Genomic DNA, 25,374 nt, shown 5'->3' on the forward strand with positions numbered 1-25,374 from the left:
GGCAAAGGGAATTAGCATTCTTACGGGAAGTAGGGGTTTATGGGATGATTGTTGTAGCAGCTGGATGCAAATCAGATCAGAACAAGGAGAGCCTGGGGTGCCTGGGTGGCTCAATCAGTTAACACCGGCTCAGGTCATGCTCTCACAGTTAGTGAGTTCGAGCCCCCCATCGGGCTCTGTGCTGACAGCTAGGAGCCTGGAGCCTGCTTCGGATTCTGTGTCTCCCTCTCCGCCCCTCCCCCACTCACTCTCTGTCTCTCAAAAATGAATAAACATTAAAAAAAAAAAAAAAGAACAAGGAGACGCTAAGATCACAAACACAGGTTGGGAGTGTTGCAGTTGGGCCTTGGGTGCCTAATTTAAGGTTCAGCCCCACTTACTACCACTGTCACCCTGGGCAAATCACTTAACCCTCTGAGCCTCAGTTTCCCATCTCACGGGAGCCTCTATAGGGATTCCATGAGACAAGGTAAGAAAAAGTCCTTAGCCGGCTGTGAACCCCACCTGGATTTTAGGTATGAGATACTGCTTATTATCATCATTACCGTCAGGAAGGTGTTGAATTTATCCCGAGCTTTGCTTTTGCTGGAGAAACGCATGTGGTCTGGTGGGCTAACAGTTATTGTCATTTATCAACTCCTCCTTTCAAGGACAGAAATGACAAATGGAACGCTGCACCACGGTTACTTGTACAGATAAAATATGCTCTAAAAATTGATAGGACGCACACCCACCATTCTCCTCGTGGCCGGCCACCAATGTGTCAACTGTCACCAAGTGATAACAGCCCACAGCCGCCAGAGGCTAGATATTGATTTGTCCTGTAGTCACCAGCTACTGAAGTTGTGTACACACGCATGTGCACACACACACGCAGAGACAGCACCTGAAAGCTGATGGCCAAGTGAATTAAATACGCTTCTCTCAGAAAAAGTATTTTCGTTTGTGAGGCCAAGAGGTTTTCATCCATTAATAAGAAGTAGTTCTTAAATAAAACCTCATTAAATTGCTTATAAGGAGACAGAACCACCCCAACCCCACAGAATAGAAAATCTCATACAGAAAAGAAAATCTAGATTGAAAGAAAATTCTTTCTCATACAGAAAAGAAAATCTAGATCGGCACTGATCATATGGCTTTTCTCAAGTCCTTACGTGCCATGAGCAAGCTAACCTCCAGAGGTAGGACAGGTAAGCCATCCACCGGATGGGAAAGATACCAAGAAACAAACATTATATCCTCTGCACATCCAGTTGTACATACCTTTCAAGGTTGCCCATTGTTTTTAATTATGCTGTCCAACTTTCCTCCATTAGAGTGGATAATGGAGCATGAACTGTATCTGGCAAGATCTATGGTCTAGGAGCAGGCCAGGTCCTAGCAAAATGATGAAGTAGGAAAAGTTATATCTTTAATATCTTGGATCTCTCTTTTGGACGTCTTCCTTCCCTCGCTACCCAACCCTCCCTAACCCCCTGTGATCTCTCTTTCAGATATCCTATCTCCAATGATATCCCACAATCAAGATCATTCTCATCTGATCCTGAGTTATCCACATTAATATATCCTGTACTGTATTCCCTAAAGGACATGGCCTCTGCTTGTGAATGTTAAAAAGCATTTCCTTGGTGGTAATTTAAGGCCTGTGGCTAGCCAAAGAGGTTTGCCATACTCTTCAAATAACACTCAAGGTACTGTGCAAGGAAAACAAAATATATCAGAGTGCTTGGGGAACCACAAACAGCCCCATAAGTCAAAGGAATTATTATTGTCACAATTATCTCTCTGCCTGCCTAAAGGGCCAGAGGTGTTTGGGCTGGCTTGTACTGGCATGCAAGGGAAGATGGGGCAAATCTCTTCATCCAGTTCCATGTTCAGTGACGTCATGTTGGTAGCCTAAAATCAACCATGGTGGGAGTATTTACACCACAGCAACTGGCAAATGCTACGATCGGGCCTTCCCTCTGCACCCCCCCAGAAACCAAGTTACCGGCATTCCCTGCATAACATCAACTGGCCCCCCATGTCTCTCCTGCCCACTGCACCTACATCGCCTGAGATAGAGGATATGAAACACATTAGTTAAATGAGCACACCCCAAGTCTATACATGTGCACACACATGCATGCGGGCACACACACAGACACACACACGTACTCACGCACCTCAATCTGAGTTAACGTGAAAGATATGTACAAAAACAGACTGCAGCAATAAAGGACAATTTTATTTTCTATTTCACAATATTTAGTTGGTTTGCTGCCAAAGGCCTAGAATTCCTGGAAAAGCAAGTATTAACAACTGTCAGGATAAGAAGCTATTTAAGTATTGCAGAAAGGCATATTATGGTACTTTTCACTTGTAATAACCTCTTAGGAAAAAAGCTAAGTTTTGAAATTGCAAGTTGTCCAAACAAGTCCTGTGAAGCTCTCCAGTTGTACCAATAAGGTTAATGGACGCCCTGCCTAACCTTCTCCCACTCCCGCCTCCAAATTGACAATCAATGCCTCTCTTTTCCACCCCTCACATTCAGGCCACTCTTCAGTTGAGCCCCAAAGAAAACATTCTGTGAAAGGTCGCCAATGACCTTCCAAATGGCAATATCCAAGCCATTTCTCAGTCCTTCTATTCCCTCTGTGACATCTGGCACTGCTATCCGTCAGGCTTGGCCTCATCCTGGCTATGCCTACTTCCTGCGGACGCATGGAACACATATGTATTGCATAAATGAACACCTATTCCATAGCCACACATACACACAAGTGCGCGCGCACACACACACATATCAGCACACCCATGTCCCTCCCTAAGGACACACTCCTTAGGGCCCACCCACCGGTAGACTCCCCCTGCCTTCTGGCACCACATCAGACTCTCTTTACTGCGATGCCCCTCTTTGCCTCTAGGAGGCAAGCTGTGCCTCAGTCCCAACTTGATGTTGAAAAACTCCTTCCTAAAATTCTCCCCTCTCCTTAACTGCCATGAGCTGCTCACCTACAGTCCAGGGTATAGACCGACCTCTCCCCTGTGTCTTCCTCTTAAAGGTACAGTTTTGGGCCTTCTGTAGTCTCTCTTCCAGATTTTTCTCATGGAATCCCATGGTGTTGACTTTCATCTCAACATGTGCATAATTCCCAAGTGCAAATCTGGAGACCTGAATTAAATATTTGTAGGTTCTACAGACACCAAAACCTCAGTAAGTCCTACACCACACTTTTTATCTTCTCCCTCAAACGCACTGCACTCCCTGTTAAAAGCACCCACAGTTCTTACTTGCTCCGGTGAAAATTCTTGGAGGCACCTGTGATTCCCATCTCTGCCTCCCACAACTCCATTCCTTCCCTAACTTCTGTCCATTCAAGCTCGGAGAGCTTTCTGCACTTGATTCTCTGCATTGCCACAACCTGCTGCCATAGGTGGAGCGTTTCTCAGGTGAGCCTTCACAATGAATTACTAACTGGCCACCCCACATGGAGACTTTCTTCCTCAGTTCACCTGCCATACTTTGTTAGACTGGTCTTTCTGATGTCACTCTTTGGTATTTCCCATTGCGACGTCCAAAACAGCCATGTCTGCCTAAAGTGATTAGCAGCCTGCCTACATCAGAGTCACCTAGGAAGGGGGCGCCTAGGTGTCTCAGTCGGTTGAGCATCTCGACTCCTGACTTCAGCTCAGGTCATGATCTCACGGTTTGTGAGTTCAAGCCCTGCATCAGGCTCTGTGCTGACAGTGCGGAGCCTGCCTGAGATTCTCTCTCTCTCCCTCTCTCTCTGCCCCGCCCCCACGGCACTCGTGCTCTCTCTCTCTCTCTCTCTCTCTCTCTCAAGATAAATAAACTTGAAAAAAAAAGAATCACCTGGGAAGCTGGCTCATAATAAAGATTCTTGAACCCCACTTCAAACCCACCGAATCAAATCAGTGGGTCCCAGAAAGCTGTATATTCAGCCAGCTCCATGGATGAGCCTTTAACCCAATTAAGTCGGAGAGCCACTGGCTTGCAGCTTCCTCCATAGGATATATAAGGACCCTCACCATCCAGTTCCTGCCCACCTTTTCATCTTTATTTTCACCAGCCCCTCCTTTATTTTCACCATCCCCTTATGCAGGCTGTTCCTTCTGCCTGGAATGTCCTCTGCCCTTTTGCTGGCAAATCCCACTCGCATTTAACCCTACGTTCACCTCTGCCATGGTGTCTGTGATGTGCTGCTTATGACCAATTCCTAGCTCCTCAGGAAGTGCTCCTTCCTGATTATACCTTTATGACAGGGTATAATCTCACTGCATTAAAGTGACATTTTAGGGGTGCCTGGGTGGGTCAGTCGATTGAGTGTCTGACTTCAGCTCAGGTCATGATCTCAGTTTGTGGGTTCGAGCCCCACATCTGGCTTTGCACTGACTGCACAGAGCCTGCTTCATATTCTGTGTCTCCCTCTCTCTCTCTGCCCCTCACCCACTCTCTCTCTCTCTCTCAAACATAAATGAACATTTTTTAAAAAGTAACATTTTAGTACCGATTTCCTTGTTAGACCAAGTACTTCTTAAAGGCAGGAACCAGATTTTACTTACCTTTTACCCCCAGTTTCTGACACATGGTAAGTACTACTCAGTAAAATGAGTTTTGAATAAATGACTGAATAAATAAATCTTGCCTTCCACCACCACAATACAAACATCAGACCCTGCAGACAGCTGCATTTAGGGGGGAAAAAAACCACTTAAATCTAACCATAATGGTGCTGACAGATCCCTGATGAGCCTGAAAGTGTTATACAAGCCATCAGACCAAGAGGATGCCAAGTGTGTTCCTGAAATCCAGAGGATATCACAAGGAGATAGTTATATCTGGATCATTCCACCAATCAAGGGCATGGACATAGATTTAGCCAGTTTGTGTAATAGAGCCAATCAAAAAAAAGGCAATGGCCAGGACCTAATTACCAGACAAGTGAGTAAGTAAAGATATGTCTTAGGGGTGCCTGGGTGCTGAGTCGGTTAAGGGTCTGACTTTGGCTCAGATCATGATCTCATGGTTGGTGAGTTCGAGCCCCGAGTCAGGCTCTGTGCTGACAGCTCAGAGCCTGGAACCTGCTTCAGATTCTCTCTCTTTCCCTAGCTCTGCCCCTCCCTCATGTGCTCTCTCTCTCTCCCTCTCTCTCTCTCAAACTAAATAAATAAACTTAAAAAAAGATGTTTTTAAAAAGTGGATGGCAGGAACATGGCAAGGACACCAAAAAAACAAACAAACAAACAAACAAAAAACCCAAAAAACCCCAATGCTCTAAATGGGCCTGTCATCCATCCAACAATTGATGGCAGTGTTTGAATAACCCCCAAGTTCATGGATTTGTCCCATCCTGGGGATAAGACCAGAGGGGATATGGAGGAAAAAGTCACATGATTTCTCCTTTCCAGGAGTTTCCAGGCTAGATAGAATACCTAAATGTTGCACGTGGCAATAACCCAAGAATAAAAACAAAGTAGCAGGGTGGAAACTGCAAATGCAGCTAATATGAAAACAAAGGCCAGAGCTACAGAGGGAATACGGGGGAAAGGAAGAGGTCAGATTTATTTGAATTCACAGAACGCTGGCCCTGGAAAGGGCCAGGGAGACCAGCAAATGCAGTGCTCTCATTTTACAAATGAAAACGAAATGCAGACTGAACTGACTTTTTTCCAAAACCATTCAAAATAATTTATCCACCCAGGAAAGCTTCCAGGTAAAAGTGAGATAAGCCTGGAAAAAGAGAAGGAGAGCTTTTTTCACAGGGCTACTCGGGAGGAGGAAGTAACAGGTAGGCAGCAAGAAAGAAAGGGGCTTTGATGAAGGACAAGAGACAAATGGGCAGGTCATGGGAGACAAGAGCAAAGTGTCCTGGGCTGAAGGAGAGAAGCGGTAAGAGGTGAATGTGAGTGTCAGGTGGGAGGCAGGACCAGCCCCTACGAATGGTAAGTCTGGGTCAGGGGACCCGACACGCACACGACTGTCCTGTGCGATCAGTTCCTGTGCTATGAGAATCCATCCCCATTGGGTTATAAATTGTTGGAGCTGCAAGCACCTTGGATGACGACCAATGAACTCATCTCACAGAGAATGAGTCCAAGTTAAGAAGAAGGACATTTGGAGACATGCTGATTCTGGTTGCAAAATCCACCTCTGTGTCTTTGAGCCGTTTATTTGAGCCTCCATTTGGTTTCCTATATGATGCAGAAATACTCATCCCAGAGTCCTTCTAAGTACTAGGTTATTATGTATCCCTAGCACTTGGCCCAGTGCTGACCCCATGAAAGGAGCTCAGTGAAAGCTCCTTCCTCCCCGCTTTGCACTTAGAGTAGAACTGACTTGCCCAAGGTCACACGGCGGGTGGGGAACAGACCTGGAGCAGGAACCCTGTGCTCAGACTTGAAAGCTCCTGTCCTAAAGCAGGCTGCCCCTCCCTGGCCAGGCTTCCAGTCAAAGTACTAGAACCCTTTGGAAGAAGGTAGTTCTGGAATTTCCATAGGAGATTCTGAGAATTCACAAGGAGAACTTCCATTTTCCTTTCTTTCTGCAGTTTGTCTCTAGTGGGGTTCCAGCCTTGGCGAGGGAACCCATCCCAAACAAACCAAAAATAATGAAGACAGCAGATCAGAGGCAGGTCCTCCATGAAAGTATGTCAGCGGGGACAGAGGAGGAAAGTTTTTGTTGGGGTTTTGGTTTTTGGTTTTTGGTTTTGTGCCAAATGCAAAAGTTATTTTGACTCCATGATTTCCTAGGGATTTTAGTAATAATGGTCTGGATTACTAACACAATCCACATCTCAATATGCTTAATATTTTTCACAATTTGAGGACCGGGAACAAACTATTCAGAGCCAATCACCCTTAGCCAGGCAAAGGTGCAAGGTAGACACAGAGACTGCTGAGCTCTAGGGTAATGTTGGTAAAATGTATCAACGCTATAGGAAGATCTGGCTTTTGTCAGATATGCTTTGGGGTATTTGGGCCTGGGCACTTAAGTTTAGACAGCATGTAAACAATCAAACTTCCAAATAAAAATTTTAATTGGGGTACTTGAGTGGCTCAGTTGGGTAGGTGCCTGGCTCTCGATTTCAGCTCAGTTCATGTTCTCACAGTTCATGAGTTTGAGCCCCACGTTGGGCTCTGCACTGACAGCATGGAGACTGCTTGGGATTCTCTCTCCGCCCGCCCCCCCTCTCTCTCAAAATAAATATTTTTAAAGAAATAAAATAAGATGACATGACAGTTTAATAGGTACAGCTAATACTTTTATCAATGACCTGGGACAGTGCCATATTTTTTAAATAATGTGCTGCAGTCTGTTCAAATCGATTAAGCATTTCGCATGCTCCAGGGAATATGCTGGCATTAGCACATGACAGAGGTGAATAAGATAGGTCCCAGAGCACCTGGGGGGCTCAGTCGGTTAAGCATCCAACCCTTGATTTAGGCTCAGGTCATGATCTCACTGTTTGTGACATCAAGCCCCACACCAGGCTCCTCACTGAGAGTGAAGCTTGCTTGGGATTCTCGATTTCCCTCTTTCTCTGCCCCTCCCCCACTCACCCTCTCTGCCTCTCTCAAAATAAATTTTAAAAACTTTAAAAAAATAGGTAAATAAATAAAAACCTGAAATCATTAGGATAGTGTGATCACTTTATCACGACTGTAATTGATCCTAATCCTACGTCTGTTTTGAGTGCCTCCAGGTCAGCAAAGCATGGAAACTAACTTCAAGTCAAGCAATGATACATTCAAGACAACCGAACAATTTTACTCTCTGGATCCTTGGCCGACGGACACAGGGATACTCGTCAAGTCGAGTGTCTGTCCTATATTCCACCGAGTCCTGCTACATCCATGTGGCATGCTCCCACGCCGGTGAACCCTCTTGAAAATAAGGGAAGAGGAGTTCTAGCGGTCGGGAGGGACAGCCCCAGTCTCGCAACGGCTAAGGACGCCTTCCATAGCCAGGCAAGAGACCAGAGCCAAGGGAGGCCCACCTGGGAGCCAGCATGACCTTAGCTTCGCCACACAAGAAAATCCCAGCGTGCTATGCCAAGCAGTGGGCAGAGTGAGGGAGAAGGGTTCAGTGTGGGAGGTGATATTTGTGCCGAAGCAACATTTTAAACACCTCCACCCTGTATGGACAAGACAGCCAACACTTTCACATAAGTAGCACCCCCTCCCCAGTAAGTCCAATATGAGCTGACTTACTCCTGCGACCCTGGCACTCCATGCTTTCTCCTCCACCCCCCTATGCCATGGATGCATTTGCACACACATGCTCTCCCCACAGCTCCAGCCTTGCTGCCCTTATCGTCTCTGGGACGTTCCAATTTCAGCGCCTTCTCTTTTAGGCTTTGCCTCTTTTTCTTTTCTCTGACTCAACACATATGCAGATAACCTGTAGGTCAGGTCCTTCTTGGTTTTATCCAGTCCCTAAGATTCTAGGCCTATTCGTTCTTTATACTGCCCAGATCTTGGGGGCAGACCCATTTTCAAGGATCATGGAATCCCTTGTGTACCTAGTGGACACGTAACCTGTCATCAGGGTACATTACAGCATTTCCTGATGCCTATCTCGGCCCATTGCCCCCCAACCAGATGTGTATGTGTATGTGTGTGCATACGTGCATGTGTGTGTGTGTGTGTGTGTGTGTGTGTGTGTGTGTGTGTGTCTGGGGGTGAATCTCAGGGGGTTGAACTGATTATGTCCCTTAGTTCATGACACATTGTCCTCAATTTGGGTCAACCTTCATTTACTTCACTATTCCTTTTTATTTCTGTTCTCCATTACCACCCCTCCATACGCAATCATATCTGTGTGTTTAGTGTTTACCTTTTTATTTGTAAGTGTCTTTGTAAAAACATATTGCTATTTTGTACACCTGTTTTTAAGTCATGTCAATGGTACTGTGTTATATAAATTTCATTTTTTTTCACTCGGCACTATGCTGTTAAGATGCATGTATGTTGGGGCACCGGGGTGGCTCAGTCGGTTGAGCCTCCGACTTTGGCTCAGGTCATGATCTCACGGTTTGTGGGCTCAAGCCCTGAGTCAGGCTCTGTGCTGATAGCTCAGAGCCTGGAACCTGCTTCGGATTCTCTGTCTCCTTCTCTCTCTGCCCCTTGTGCTCTGTCTCTCTCTGTCTCTCAAAAATAAATAAATGTAAAAAAAATTTTCTTTTAAGAGGCATGTATGTTGTCCTGTGCACTTCTAACTCTGTCCTGGTAGGTTTCAAGGAACACCGGAGCTGGACAGAAGAAGCGGAGAATGGGGCGCCTGGGTGGCGCAGTCGGTTAAGCGTCTGACTTCAGCCAGGTCACGATCTCGCGGTCCGTGAGTTCGAGCCCCGCGTCAGGCTCTGGGCCGATGGCTCGGAGCCTGGAGCCTGTTTCCGATTCTGTGTCTCCCTCTCTCTCTGCCCCTCCCCCGTTCATGCTCTGTCTCTCTCTGTCCCAAAAATAAATTAAAAAATGTTGAAAAAAAAAATTTAAAAAAAAAAAAAAAAAAAAAAGAAGAAGCGGAGAAGGAGAATTCTATTCTAGAACTACTGCAGTGGGAGAAGAGAAACCTCAGAACAGAGCTGGGCTCCAGTCCAAACACAACAAGGACAAGTGGGGACTCCTATCCAAGGAGCAGGGTGGAGTCAGGGGATGGAAAATCCCTAAGAGGAAACATCAGAGACAAGGGGATTCTGCTTAAGCCGACTTGATGGGATTCTTGCTGAAGGCAGGCAGGGTGATAAGATACTGCCAGTGAGGGAAGACAAATTTGATCAGATATTGAGGGTAGGGGACCAAGTGGGCCAAAGACAGGGGCGGGGAGTGGGGCTTGGGAGTTTAGAGAAGCCTGACTTGAGTTAGGTCCAGGAGAGTCAGGTCGTAAGCTGCAACATGCCTACACTGCCTGATGCCCTTCGGCCCTCCCATCCTACACTCCCACCCCCAATGTTGTGATAAATGTCATGACATGTATTTCTATATGGATCTGGATGAGATTTTCTTTAGGGACATATTCCCAGGAATGAAACTAGGTCCTATGAGATAGATGATATGGAGATACAGAGATGTATAGATATAGATGATATAGACGTTATAAATGATACAGATGATAGATATGATGGACATGATAGATATAGATATAGATATAGATATAGATATAGATATAGATATAGACATAGATATATAGATATAGACAGATGTATAGGCATAGATGTATAGCTGTAGATATGTAGGTATAAATGTATTGGTGCAGATATGCAAATGTAGATGAGTAGGTATGGGTAGATATAGGCTGCAAATATAAATAGAGATATATTTAATTTACACACTTATTTTGATGAAGAACATGCTACATCAGACCGAACCAACCCCTGCTACCTCCACACCCCTCACAAATTGCTAGCGTTGCATTTGCCAGAGCACCCAGAATGGAAGGCGCCCCTGCTCACACATCTCATACTCAAATCATAACCAGATTTCAAAGTTAAAATAACAACTTCTCTACAAAGTTTCCCTTGAGCCACCACCCCCCCCCACACACACACACACACATACCCTACAGGCTAAAAACATTGTCCGAACTCTCAGTACTTGGTCCCTGAGGTCTGACAACCCAAAACTTTTTCAGGACACCAATCTCCATGACACAAGTTTCCAACCCCCCTCCACACCTCTGAACGCCTCAGCCAGGATTCCGGTCACTTGGTGGTTAGAAACATGGGCTTTGAGGTCCAACAGAACTGAGGTTGCTTCTCTCATTTACAAGTTGTGTGGACTTTAGGCAACGTAGTTAAACTCTTAGCCTTAGCTTCCCCCTGTTGATGCTGCTTGTCTTAAAGGTTTATGGAAGAACTAAGTGAAAAGTTGGAAATAAAACACTTAGCCCAGTGCCTAACACGTAATCCAAGCTAGGTAAATGGTAGTTACCATCACAACTGTTGTTCTCATCATTATCGAGTGCCCGCACATAACATGGCACAGCCCCTTACACAGTGGACACTCAGTAATGTTCAGTGTATAAACGAGCCTCAGAAAGGCCAACCGCCTTGCCCAAGGCCATCTGGCTGGTGTCAAGGCAGCACTTGAACCCAAGCCTTCTCTATGGCTTGCTGGGACTTTGGGGGGAAAAATAGCTATTTATAAGGCTTAAACAGCAAGACAAGAGGGACTGTGGGAATTTTCCCATCACTTTAATTAGAGAAGTAGGAATCACATGGACAGTAAGGGGCTGTGTCAGCCCTCTATCTCCTGACACCCCCTCTTGGTGGTGGAGGTAGTGGTGGTGAGAAAATTCTATAAGACAAAATACACATAAAGTACTTGAATCTGTGTCAATACATACCAAGTATATGAATTTCTGTGGTTATTATCACTCCCTGGGCCCACAGGCACTGAGTTTTGGCGTCTTCCCACGTAAAGGAATCACCTCTTCAGCCTAAAGAAAACCTCAATTTGAATAACTTTCCAACCCCTTCCAAATGAGACCATTCAGATTCAGTAAAACACAATCTTTGTGACCCAAAGAACTTTTGGAAGTTCATTACAATGTTCCAAAGCCTTCATGAACTGATATCAAATGGCTTTTTGCAATCAGTATTTTCATGCTCCGGAGTGGAAGAATTGCAATCAAGATTAAACACACTCTGTTTAAAGAGAGAGAGAGAGGGGCGCCTGGGTGGCGCAGTCGGTTAAGCGTCCGACTTCAGCCAGGTCACGATCTCGCGGTCCGTGAGTTCGAGCCCCGCATCAGGCTCTGAGCTGATGGCTCGGAGCCTGGAGCCTGTTTCCGATTCTGTGTCTCCCTCTCTCTCTGCCCCTCCCCCGTTCATGCTCTGTCTCTCTCTGTCCCAAAAATAATAAATTTAAAAAAAAAAAAAAAAAAAACGTTGAAAAAAAAAAATAAAGAGAGAGAGAGAGAGAGAGAAAGAGAGAGAGAGAGAGAGAGAGAGAGAAAGAAGGAAGGAAGGAAGGAAGGAAGGAAGGAAGGAAGGAAGGAAGGAAGGAAGGAAGGAAGGAAGGAGGGAGGGAGGGAGGGAGGGAGGGAGGGAAGAAGGAAGGAAAGAAATCTGTCTAACTGAATAGGAAGAACAGAGGAGTCAAAGAACATGCATGGGAGTGACCAGGTTCTGCTTCCAAGAAAGGTCCAGCACGCTGGTCAATTCACTGTCCACAGGCCCTGGGCTAAGGGAGAGGCTCCCGGAGACCAGACAGGACCAAGCAGTTTATTTACCCAGAATCACCAGATCATGGATTGCAGTCAAGAAAGGAAGAGAAGTATAATATTCAGAGGAAGTTTGAAAGAGGTATGAATAAAAGCGTGTCTCCAAAATCAAAAGTCTAGGTGACCAGGAATGTGTTGCCACACAAGGCTCAGTGAGGGTCAAGTGATTTGGGAGGAAAGGCCCTGAATGGAGCCCAACAACTGAAGACTACTCTTGAGTGAAAGAAGGCCTACAAGAGAAGCTGGGAACATTTGTACCAACTTCAAGCTCTTCTCAAATCCTTGGAAATACAGGCTCTGTTTTCTTGTGGTGGCCAAGATCCCAAAAACTATCCATCCAGAGCGCCGAAGGCTAGCTAGGAGATATGAACAAGTGACAATGAAGGGGATGCTCAGTGTCCCACTGAGTCGCACAAGGTCAGGACTGTGTTTGACTTGAGAGCGTGGAGCTTCTTGGGGTCCCTACGTCCTGCAGGGTGAGGGCAACAATGACCTGAATTAGTTCACAGCAAGGGCCGGGGGGATGTTCCAGTTGAGGCGGATTGGCTGAAAAGGGGGAAGGTAGAGCATTGCCAGGCAGGCAGGCAGGCAGCACAGATCTAAGAACACTGAGCTGGTGAATTCCAGTCATGAGAAAACAGATCAGAAGCTGTCTATTCCTTGTGCTGTGTTGTTGCAGTTGCCACGGGAGACCCACCAGGACCCACAGGTTCAGGCCACGGCCTCAAGGACATTTTAGCTTCCCCAGCAAAGTCTGCCCCCCAACCATAGCAGATAGACCTGCCTGGACTGACAGAGACCCAAACTGTAACAAAGGCCTATTTTGCATGGGATGGCAAGGCCAGGCCTGGGAGAAGGAGCTCTGAAGAGCTCCATGAAACTGTGCTCATTCTTGCAAAGGCAAACCCTACTGTAATGGGGAGTCCTCACTGGTGCCCTCCCCACTTCTTGTGAGCTGTCACCACCCACTGCAGATGGACCCACTCGCCAGGCGGCGTGGGTCCCGGGCACCAGGGGGTGTGAACAAAGAATCCTGTTTCTCTGCTCCTTTGCCCCATGAATGCCCCGCACATTTTTGTCTCAGAGGCTCCATTCAAGGCAGAACCCTCCAGACCCACCTCCCACGGGGGTGGCATTACCAGCCCATCCATCTTAACACAATGCCTGAAGTCGGGGCACAGAAGGACTTAGATTGCACTTGAGCACCAAGCAATCGATCCAATCGTTGGTGATAAATCCAATTCAGGCATCTTAATGACTGAGAGCAGTTAAAGATACCCAGTGGCATTGCCTAGTCATGGCTATTTTAGTCCCGACTGCCTGCATTTGTGTTCAAGGTGGGGGAGATTCTGGGTCCCACGGCTGACCTATAAGCAGAAAAAAAAAATTTTTTTAACACCAACGGTGGCATTTTGCTCTGTTCCCCAGGTAAATGTTCATCACAGCCTCTTGCTGCCCTCAGACTTTTTGCCTAGATTGGGAGAGTGGTATCCAAAGTAAATACTGAATTTGCCTCGAGCTGGATCGGGAGGCCAGGCTGTGATTTACTGGGTAAAATGTGGGTGGCCCTTCTGAAAAAGCATCAATGCCAGGTATTCTTAGCCTCTATGAAGACCATTGGGAGCTTCATGCCAGATCTGACACCACTAGACCCCTTATGCCCCCATCTGCCTGCTTTGTTCATCCAAAGGATTCAGTGATGCCCAGTGAGTCGTAAGTGGAAGTTGGGGGGAGGAGGAAGTCATCTCACTATAATGGCAGGTGCTTCGGTGATGGCTGCTTCTGCACCAAACGATGACATCACCATCATCCGGGGAGTGAAAGAAAGCACAGCTTCCTCCCTCATCACAGGAACTGTAGTGCACATGCCCAAAGTCCCATTTTCCTCTGGTTCTGGTTCTCGTTCCCCCCACAAAGGGCAGGGTTGTGACCTGCTCTAATCCAGAGCTGATGAGAGGGATGGAGACACCATCCCTCGTAAGCCCACACCCACCCACCCCCAAGCAGAAGGTGTGAAGCCCAGGGAGGGGCTGGCACATGGGATTCACTGCAGACCCACACCTTATTTGCAAGAAACGGGACAATGTGAAGTGAATGGGGACAGGAATAGATCCAGAAACGCCCCAGCCCCGGGAGGCTGGAATCACCAGCAAGAACGATCAGCCACATACCTGAATGGGAGGATCGTACATATGGTCCAGGAAATATGTTAAAGCACCTAATCCAGAGGATCAGGGATGCACCACCTGGGCAGAATCTGCTACAGTCCCGTCCTGCCTTTTGGTCCTTGCTGACCCCAAGCAAGGCACACAGAGTCTGAGCCTTGGTCTCCTCATCTGGAAAACGGGATCCCCTCATTGAGTTATTTGTGAAGTGTTTACGCACTGCCTCCTGGGTGTCATGCATTGGTTATCCGCACACAGCCAGAAGAGACGAAGTCCCAGCCCACCAGTGGCCCACGGTCTACTGGGGAAGTAGATAATAAAGAAAACACACAGATCTGTGTCTGGTAGTGCTATGTTCTCTGAAGAAAGATAAAGCAGTGGTCCGAGTGACTCTCTACAGAGTGTTTCAAGAAGACCTCTCCAAGGGTGCTACGTGGCTATGCAGGGCAAACGCGCTTCAGGGAGAAGGGAAGTCCAGACGCACAGGCACTGAAGACAGAAATGAGGTTGACCGGCTCAGGAATCGAAAGATCAGTAACGCCTTCTTCACTAGGCTGTCCTAGAGGTTGAGTGAGGTTATCGGCGGCATCACTCCCTATGAAAATACGCACGATTTCACTTTTGGCAGCAGCTTGGGCTGACAACTCAAGCCGAGTGCGGAGGAAAGAGAAGACTTCAGAACACGGGCTACAGCCTTCAGAATATCCAGATAAGGTGGGAAACCTGGCGTGAAGAGGTTGGGACGTGATCAGTAACACCCCCCGTTCCGGTTGAGGCTCTGCTACCTCCAGAGATGCGACCTCAGGTAAGTCACAAATTATCTGGATCTCAGTCTGCTCATCTAATAAAATGGAGTGACCACACATACCTTAGGTAATAATGATAACCTTCACAGATTTGTACGCTATTTTGCACTGGAACTATTCATATAGTTCACTCAGTCCTCACAACAGTACCATGAGCTACGTCTCAACTTATAGGTATTGTGAGGCTCCGAACAATGAAGCAAATTTCTCCAGGACGCACCGATGTCTAAAAGGGAAAACAGAATAGTTAAGCTTTATATCCACCCCCACCTCCCAGCAGATCTTGATGCCCAGGCTTTCACGGGCTATGGTTGGAAAACCACTCGTCTGGTTTGATCCTTCATTTGCCACAAAAAAACTGGAGCCCAGGGACACGGTTGCTACAACAGAGCTCCAGAGGTTCCAGAAAAGGAAGGAACAGAGGGAGAAACAAGTTGAATTGGTCACATGATGCGCAAGCAAGAAGAAAGGTTAAAAACCACCCTCCCAGGCTTTCCCACTCATGGGGAAGAATGGGGAGACAAAATGTGTCCAAAGAGCAGAGCTGGGGAGGGTGAGCCATGTGAGGGGGTGAACTTGGCACCTGCCACCTTGCTCTGTCTACCACATTGAAAACATCTTGGTGGGGAGTCGTCCCACTCGAGATCATCGGGCTGGTGGATCTCAATGCAAGGCCAGGCTGAGGAGGAGAGTTCACAGTGAACAAGTAAATGTGTGCCGTTTGTAACCAGGATTTGCCTGCATAGAGCTCTGTGCTGTTTACAAAGCACTTTCATGATCTCATCTGCATTCAGAGGCTTGCTGGGCAGGGTGCCCTGGGCAGGGATGATGCTGCCCTGGAGTAATGTCAAACGTAGTCTGTGAAAGATGCAGTGCACATCCTCAGCAACACCCCAGAACAAGGAATCTGGTCCAGACAGGGTGGGCTTGGGAACACTCACCTGGCTGCAGTGAGGATCCAGTGACTGTGTCCCCTAATTGCCCACCCTTATTCTCGCAGTCCAAGGCTTAGTCCTGGACACCTCCAGCCAGCCTGTTCAAACCTCTGCCCTCTGGGTTTGAACAACAGCGAATTTTATAATCCAAGGAGTTTGAAGTCAGTTGTGTTGCCCTGAAGGAGGCAGGTAGGTGTAGCCATCGGAGTGGAGGGCAGTCTTGCCATGGGCACTGGGACCACTGTCAGGGTCTGGATAAAGGCTCCACTGACTATGAGAGACAAATTCAGGGCACGACTCCAGCCCCAGCAGGGAACAGAAAAGCAAAGAGATGTCACACTCTACAGACCACAGAGTGGACTGACAGGGAGGAGGGGAGGGGCCAGGCAAAGTATACAGGTGGCCTGCCATCTTGGTTCTTTCTGGCCTCACCCTTGATGCTTCTGCTCTCCTTCCTGCCCTGGACAGGGTAGACTGGGGCCAGGGCCAGGGCCAGGGCCAGGGGGAGCCTGCAGTGTCTCCCTGGAGAGGGCAGGGGCAGCGGCCAGTGGCAGGACAAGAATCACTCAGAACTTGGCTTTTGGTCTCTGCCTGTGAGGTTCTCAGACTCCCCGGGTCCAATCACATGGCACCACTGGCCACATCTGCAGTCTCTTCCAGGTGTCCCTGTGCTGGTCCAAGGGCCTCAACTCTATATCTGAAACATGGCTCTAATTGCTTGACTACTCCACAACATCCTTTCCCTTCCTGCTGCTGATTAATTTTGCTCATTTTCCTCCCTTGGCAACTCAGCTGTTGTAAGAATACTCTGGAGCATTCCATCTGTCTCGGGTTTGTGGTAAATAATAGGTTGGCTCTTCAGACATGGTCATCACCCTCTGATCTCAAGGACCTTCCTTTGAATTCCAATGTGGAGTGGAGAAGTGAGGATTTCTCCCAGGGAAACCACGCCCTGGAGTCAAGGTCAGAGCTGCAAGGCCAGTTTACAAGGGAACAGGTGAACTCCTCCCAGTACTGAGGAGCAAAAGTATCTCCCCCCTTCAGGTGGGCAAATCATGAAGCAAAGTGGATCTCAGCCCTGGGTACCCACTAGAATCATCTGGTATGGTTTTTGAAAAACCAGCGTCCAGATCCCATGCCCCTCTTGACTGATTCAATTAGAATGGCTGGGATTTAGGCCTATTTGTTCATACTTAAAAAAAAAAAATTCTCCAGTTAATTTCCAGATAATTATAACAGATAGGTAATTCCACTAATCTCAGCCCATACATTACTTCCTTCCCATCCCTCCATTTATTATTGCACCTTACAATCCCACAGTGCAATACATACGAATGCCACTATCGTGGGATAAAATCGGGTGCTCCTCCATCGCACCTGTGAAGGGGAGGGACTGGGTTGTAGTTGGGCTTAGTTCTACCATCTTGCACAACACCTAGCATGAGATGGGTATTCAAAGCCTATTGAGTAATTCTATAAGACTGTTATATTATAACTTCATTATCACCCTCTTATTATTTATCATCATGATTTCACAGTTGAGAAAGCTGAGGCCAAGAGAAGTGTCCTTGCCCAAGACTGTACAGCCGGTAAGAACAGAGGCCAGGAGCAGAACTGAGGCCTCTGAGTCTGGCATGATTTCCATAGTCAGCCCTCTTCATCTCATCATTCCTTGACCAGGCCTGCCCATGGTCTCCCTTCAGGAGACCTGCTCCTGTCCTTCAGGAATATGAAGGTTTATAAGCTCTGGGCCATAGAGAAGCACTGAGGGCTCCGGCCACAGTTAAGGAGCAAGGCTAGAGAGCCCCAGACAGAACAAAGAGCCTTTGTGTCTGGCCTCCGGGCTGAAATTAGATAGGAAAGAAAGCAGAGTGACCAAATCTGGATCATGTACTTGACCATAAATGGTTGTGGATCACAAGGATTATGGCAGTGATGGTAAGAATGAGGCATTGAAGCACCAACCTTCCATGGATAAATCAAGCTCTCTGTTCTGTGTGGTAAGTGGGGTCACCAACAGGCAAGGTTATGAACAACATCAAAGGAAGCTCCACAGAAGGAGGCTTCTAACTCATGGATCCCCTCATGGGTTCAGTGGTTCCCAATATATGGCTGCTGGACCATAATAGCATCAGTATTACCTGGGAGCTTGTGAGAAATGCACATTCTCCAGCCACCCTAGACCTACTGGTCAGTACTTCTGCTCTGGGGGTGGAGACCAGCAATCTGTGTTTTATCAAGTCTTAAAGCATTATACTGAATGAAATAAAGCAAATACAAAAGACTATGTCATCTATGGCTCCATTTATATGAATTTCTAGAAAAGGCAACTAACTATACCAACAGAAAGAAGATCAGTGGTTTCTTGGGGCCAGGCATGGAGAGGGGAATTAACTCCAAAGACATCCAAAAGATCTTGAGTGAGGAAAGTAGTCCGTATGTTCACTGTTCTGGGGTTTACAAATGGGTATAGGATTCTAAAATTCATCAAATGTACATTTAACATAAGTGAACATTATTATGTATAAGTAATGCATAAGGCATAACACCTAATAGCACAGTAAACATAATGACATAAAAAAATGTAATATTTAAAAAACTGGCCAAATCAGCTCCAGAGGGGAATCTTGATGTGGAAGAAACTGGTGGGGACAAACTGACCAGGACAACCTGTAACCAGGAGCCAAATTCCTAAGCCTGGGCACACATCCTTCTCCTTCCTCCCCAGTTCTGAAAGTTAGTGAATGACAGGAACAAAAGATTTCAAATTTCAATTATGCCAAATCAATGACTATTTGGGGTAGCCCCTGCTGTGTGTGTGTGTGTGTGTGTGTGTGTGTGTGTGTGAATTCTAGCTATTCATCTTTTCTGAATGATCTCCTCATAAGTCTGTGAGTGGGGTGGCTTTAATTCAGAATATTTGATCATTAAGTATTATTGTGCTTTATGTTCAAAGGAGTTACTGTTGGAAATGTTTTTTAAGTATCAGCCAAAGACACTGCAAAAAGGGATCTTGCCTTTTTCACCTTTGCTCTCTCTGCATTCACCAAAGTCTTGATTACTCTGGAGGTTTTCAATAAATGTGTAACAAATAAATAAAGACCAACCTGAATACCTAATGACCCAGGAAAGACAGTTGGGTCTGAAGAAAATCCTGTGCTGGACCTATTTCCAATGCAATCATTCATTCATTCTTCCAGTGAGCCTCCCCGGTAAACAGACGAGGTGCTGAGGTTATACACATAAATAAGACAAGGCCTCCACTCTTACTGAACCCACACTTGGCACCCACATGGGATTCCCCAGGCTGAGTATCCTAACAGAAAGTACAAGGAGAGTGACTCAGTGAATGGGTCCTGAGGAGTCCAACTCTCCAACTACATACTGCCACTGCCTTCCAGAGAGAGCTTTCCAAGCATTTCCTTTTTCTCTCAAAATTAGATTCCTTTCTGAAACTCTTATAAAGCCAATGACTCCAGTAAAGCTGGAGAGAGAGAGAGAGAGAAAGGAAGGAAGGAAGGAAGGAAGGAAGGAAGGAAGGAAGGAAGGAAGGAAGGAAGGAAGGAAAAAGGAAGCAGGAAACGACAAGAAAAGAGGAGCTATCCAAATCAATAATGTTTTTCCCCTCTGAGAATCTAAATGCTTCCCCCATATACTGCAAGGAAACTGTAGGCAATGAAAAAATAGATTCTATGTCTTGGTCTAAGAAATGTCATTCTGGAATCCACTGCCTTGGCGAGATAAGCTCTACATTGGCAAAGGACCGGAGCGTGCCAGGAAATTGAGGACGGGAGGGTATTTTCCCAAGCTGTATTAACACTTCTTCTCATGCTTTGCAGAGATTAGAACTTTTATCACAGGCTCACACGCCTAAAAAAAAATGTATTAAGCTGTAGTTTTTTAGGGCAGAATGGACCCAAATTGTTCCCTTTCTTGGGATGCTGTGAGATGATGCGGATGAACACTGACAGGAAAGCCAAACCCCACTAAACCAAAGCTCTCTCGAGTTACAATGGGGGCACCTTCTCACGATGGGCAAAACTCTGGATGAGGCTGGATTTACAGATATATCCATTTTAAGGAATGGGATCGAGGGGTCCCATTTGCCCTCTGCTGACCTGTCCCTGGGCAGAAGAGAAGCAACAGGCACCGAGACAACGCCAACTGAAAAAGGTAGTCCAGGAAGTCAGGTGAAGAGTGTAATGCTCCAGGAGGTAAGAACTGGACCAAAAATCCCAGCAGGCAGGACACAGGGGTGAGCAGGGGTCAGAGAGGGTACCTGTCAAAAGGTACTAAAGGCCAAGGCCAAGATGCTATGAAACAAGAGCATGGTGAGTTTGACGCAATCCCTCTAACTACAGCCTGGACTCACAGCCATTCTCTTCCCCAGCCCCCCAACCCCCACCCCCACCCCCACCCCCGGACCCCCTCCCCCTTCCCCCCACCTGATAGAGACCATCCATGCTCTGGTGCAAGCAGATGATCAGCCTGAATCTTTGGGCTCTGCGTGATGACACAGCAAGGCTCTCCAGAGCAGGGACGACGTCTTAGTGTATTCTATTTCCCTAGGTCCTGGCCTGCTGGAAAGGAGGGATCCAACTGCCATGTCCAGTGCTCCCAGAATACCCATGCAGGTGAGTGGACAGGTTAAGGAAGCTAGACCACGGGGTTGCCCGCTGGCCCAAGCCATGGCAGCAATGGCAGAGACCTACGACTGCCACTTAGCCCATCTGCTGCCTGATCAAACTCCTATAAATCAGAGACCCTGTTTAGTGCTGGAACAAATGAAGCAGACTTTAACTATCTGTGAAGAACAATTAGGCATCCCAGAACAGCCCCAAGTTTCCAGATCTGATGGGAAAGAGGGGCTACCATCTGTACCTAGGACTAGTGGTTTTCCAAGCAAGAGATTAAAAACAAAAATCACAGTCAGGGTTGGCTCAATCCATGGAAGGATCTCTTATTAAGTGTGGGTCACTATGCCAGGTACGGGGGAGTTAACAAAGGAAAGGACAGGACTCAGGGTTTGTACAGGCTCAGAGTTAGTCCAGAGCGGGGAGAGATCACAACGGGCTGGGGAGTCAAGAGAGTCCCTGGAGAGGGGCGCCTGGGTGGCTCAGTTGGTTGAGTGTCCAACTTCAACTCAGGTCATGATCTTGTGGTTCGAGCCCCGCGTCAGGCTCTGTGCTGACAGCTCAGAGCCTGGAGCCTGCTTCAGATTCTGTGTCTCCCTCTCTCTCTGCCCCTCCCTCTCCAAATAAATAAATACATGAATACATAAATAAATACATAAATAAATACAAATAAACATTGAGAGAGAGAGAGAGAGAGAGAGAGAGAGAGAGAGAGAGAGAGAGAGAGAGTGTGTGTGTGTGTGTGTGTGTGTGTGTGTGTGTATCAGTCCCTGGGGAAAATGAGATCTGGGATGAGCTTTTCAGGATGAGCAGAATTCTGGTCAGTAGACAGGAGGGAAGGGACAATGTCGATGCGGGAAGCCATGAGAGCCAAGGCACACACTGGGGAGCTACAGACAGAAGTTTGGAAGCTGAAGGAATGTCTGGAGCCTGCACATGGCAGCCTTGAAGGTCAGTCTGAGGAATTAGGACCGAGAGTTATGTGCCAGCTAAGACTGAACCAGAAGCACACAAGTCCAACACTGTCACCACCTGCATTTCTGTAAACATTTCTGTCCCTACATCGATAATGTGACAATTTCCAGGTTTCAGAGAACTACTAGAGTCCTTGGTTCTCCGAGCCTAGAAGCTGCATCTCGCATGGTAAAATTCAACCCGGTCCCTTTCTGGAGGGTTCTGAGAGGCATCAGCCACTAGATAAAGCTTCCAGGGAAAACGGTATATTCTTAGAAATAAGTGTGTCTCTGGATAAAATGGAATATAAAAGAAAATGCTACGAAAGGAGAAGAAAGAATCCTGTATCTAGAAGAGGGAAAATAACATTATAAATTCAAATTGCACATAAGAAGATATCTACTGTTCAAAGGCAAAAGGAAGAAAGTATGACCACAGTTGTGTAAAAATTGAAACAGGCCAGGGCTGAAGGGTCCACAGTTGTCAAGAGATAACCTTAGAGGGTGAAAAAAAAAATGTATTAGCTTTCTCTGACGTCCATAATGAATTATCACCGACCTTGTGGTTAAAACAACAGAAGTTTATTCCTTCAGAGTTCTAGAAGCCGGAAGTCCAAAATCAAGGTATCGGCAGGGTCTGTCCCCCTCTGAAGACTATGGAGGTGGGGGGGGGGGATTCTTCCTTGTCATTCCCAGATCAGGGTGACCCCAGGTGCTCCTTGGCCTGTGGCTACAGGACGTCAGTCTCTATCACCACCTTCACATAGGCTTCTCCCTTGGGTCTACGTCTCCCCTTCTGTATCTTTTAAGAACATTGGTCATTGGACTTAAGACCCATCTAGATAACCCAGAATGATCTCATCTCAAGTTCCTTAACTGAATTACCTTGGCAATGACACTTTTTCCAAGTAAGGTCATATTCACAAGTTCTCAGTTCTAGGGGTTAGGATGTAGACATATGGGGGGGGGGGGAGGGCATCATTCAACCCACTACAGAAAATATAATTCAGTGCCTCTCTTTTATTTTCTTGGTTTAACTTAGATTGTACTTGGCTTTGTTTCCATCAACAGAGGAGAAATATTAATGGGAAATATAATATTTTATTGCTGGCAGGCTCCTGATAGCCAGGGCACCTGCTGAAGCCTCTGAACAATATGTTGAAACATGGTTACCCTTCCAGCTCATAGAAATTTCTGGGGTGCCTGGGTGGCTCAGTTGGTTAAGCCTCTGACTTCAGCTCAGGTCATGATCTCACAGTTCTTGGGTTCGAGCTCTGCGTCAGGCTCTGTGCTGACAGCTCGGAGCCTGGAGCCTGCTTCGGATTCTGTGTCTCCCTCTCTCTCTCTCTGCCCCTCCCCTACTCACGCTCGCTCTCTCTCTCTGTCTCTCTCTCTCTCTCTCTCTCTCCCTCTCTCTCAAACTTAAATTTAAGAAAAGAATTTAAAAAAGAAAGAAATTTGTGATTCTTTGTTGCACTCCTGATGTCCAGCAGCATCTCAGGAACTGACTGTTAAACTGTAGGCTTAGCTCAAAGGTTTACAACTGGGATTTCTAGTCTGCTTCTGGCTCCCCTTTACAATATTCTCCCCACCATTCTTTTTGATCCCTCCACCTCTTCCCCCATCCCACCCACTAGAGCCAGTATCAGAAAGGGCAGAAAGGGGGCATGATTGTATTACCCGCCAGGGTTTCTAGTTCCTGCTAACATCCTCAAAAGGCAATCTTTAAACTTTCATCAGCCCCAGTGGCCCCCAGATACCAGTTTACAGAGGAGCTCTGGTGTGGCTTCCTAAGAGTTGCCAGAGAAGCTTGTTAAAAATTCAGATTCTCAAGTCTACTGGAGATTATTACGAAACTGTGGGGTGAGGCCTATGACTACATTTTTAACAACCTCCCCAGGTAGTTTGGATGAGTGCGTCGAGGTTGATGTGTTCCCGCAGTATACAGATGTTACGAAAATCCTACAAAACAAATTGGGGGGTCTCGTGGGCCTCCAGACCTCACTCTCCCCCTTGCCTGTCTTGTTCCAGCCACAGTGCCTCTTAGTGTCTCCATGAACTTCCTCCAGTTCCTTCCTCCTCGCTGTTTCCTCTGTCCAGGACAATCTTACCTGGTTATCTGCATTTATTAACCCCTCACCTATTTCAGACCTCTGCTCCGATGTCACCTCATAAGGGACCCTTCTCTAACTACTCTATATGGCAAGATGCACACACACAAATGTGCACTCGTGACTCCCTAGCCAATTACCCTGCTTTGCTTCTCAGAGCAATAATTAGTACCTGTTGGTTTGTATGTGTATTTATTTATATTTGTCAGTCTCACAAGAAACATAAGTTCTCTGGGAGCAGGGATATTGTTTGCTTATTAGCTTGTTTTTCATTTCTATTTTCATGCAGTTCTGGCGTCTCCAACAGCACCTACAGGGTATGTATTCAAGAAAAATTTGAGGGATTAATGAATAGAAGAAAGCCTCTCTGTCTACCACAAAGAGTTGGTAAAAAGCCCAACTTCTTAAAATATCTTCAGAAATTTAAATAAGATAAAATACTTTAGAAGGCTTCTAGCTTAAGAAATGGGAGGGAGAGAAGAAAGCAAGCTAGTCCTCTGTTTTCTTAACCTTAAGGAGTGGGGTCCTCCAATTCTGGCTGAGTTGTTAAACCTTCATCAGCAGAGTGAAATCGAAGGAACTCAGCTCTGAGATTCTGGAAGTTCTCAGCATATCCTGGGGGCTGTTGCTGTTCGTGGAAGAAGGGCCAGGAATGAGAACCGGAGAACTGGACAAGGCCAACATGTCCATTCTCCCAAACTGACCTCTCTGCCTTCCAGAAGCATCCAGAACCTGTGGGGAAGGAGGCAGTGATATTCAGTCTCGGGATCTGGGGGCCAGTGCCAAGCCTAGAGGAAAGATTGATCTAGCTTTCAAAATGTGGAGCTAAGACGGTCACAAAAGCAACATTCAGGGATGATGGGATGGGGGAATCAAAGAGATGCACAGACCAAGTAAAGTGTAATTCAGAGGGACCAGACAGAGAAGCAAGACCTGACTCTGGGCTGTATGAATAAAGGAATGTCAAGAGAGACCAAGCAGGCTCAAGAGTGTGGAGATGAGTAGGAACCAAAAAGTTCCCCAGGGGCCCTGGCAGGGACCTCTCACAGGTAGGAGGGAGGTTGTTAGAGCACCAAGCAACATTATCCATTGCCAAAATGGAGCCCTGACATGTTGGTAGAGAATAAGGAGCCTTCTACAATAATCTCACCTAGAAAAAAGATTTTTGGAAGCAAAGTGTGACTAAAAATGGAGGAAAAGTTTGCAAAGAAATTTAATTCTAACAATTCTAAAATGGTACATATATGGGGTGCCTGGGTGGCTCAGTCGGTTAAGCGTCCGACTCCGGCTCAGGTCATGATCTCACGGTCCGTGAGTTCAAGCCCCGCGTCAGGCTCTGTGCTGATGGCTCAGAGCCTGGAGCTTGTTTCAGATTCTGTGTCTCCCTCTCTCTCTGACCCTCCCCCGTTCATGCTCTGTCTCTCCCTGTCTCAAAAATAAATAAACGTTAAAAAAAATTTTTTTAAATGGTACATATAAATCCATATACATTGGTACTCACATTAATTGTAAAGGGACTAAATTCTCAAGAGAAATACTGTTGG

General features: G+C 46.7%; 1 long non-coding RNA gene across 2 annotated transcripts in view; it reads right to left on the reverse strand.

Moving 5' to 3' along the window:
- Positions 1–1,270: 1,270 nt before the first annotated feature.
- The window catches only part of LOC131495597 (uncharacterized), a 270,012-nt gene continuing 245,908 nt past the window's right edge, over positions 1,271–25,374 (reverse strand). For both annotated transcript variants that reach the window (XR_009254009.1, XR_009254010.1), the window contains exon 5: positions 1,271–1,377. This is a non-coding gene — a long non-coding RNA (uncharacterized LOC131495597). The remainder of the gene's footprint in view (positions 1,378–25,374) is intronic.

This window comes from Neofelis nebulosa, chromosome 15, assembly GCF_028018385.1.
Source record: "Neofelis nebulosa isolate mNeoNeb1 chromosome 15, mNeoNeb1.pri, whole genome shotgun sequence".
Taxonomy (NCBI): domain Eukaryota; kingdom Metazoa; phylum Chordata; class Mammalia; order Carnivora; family Felidae; genus Neofelis; species Neofelis nebulosa.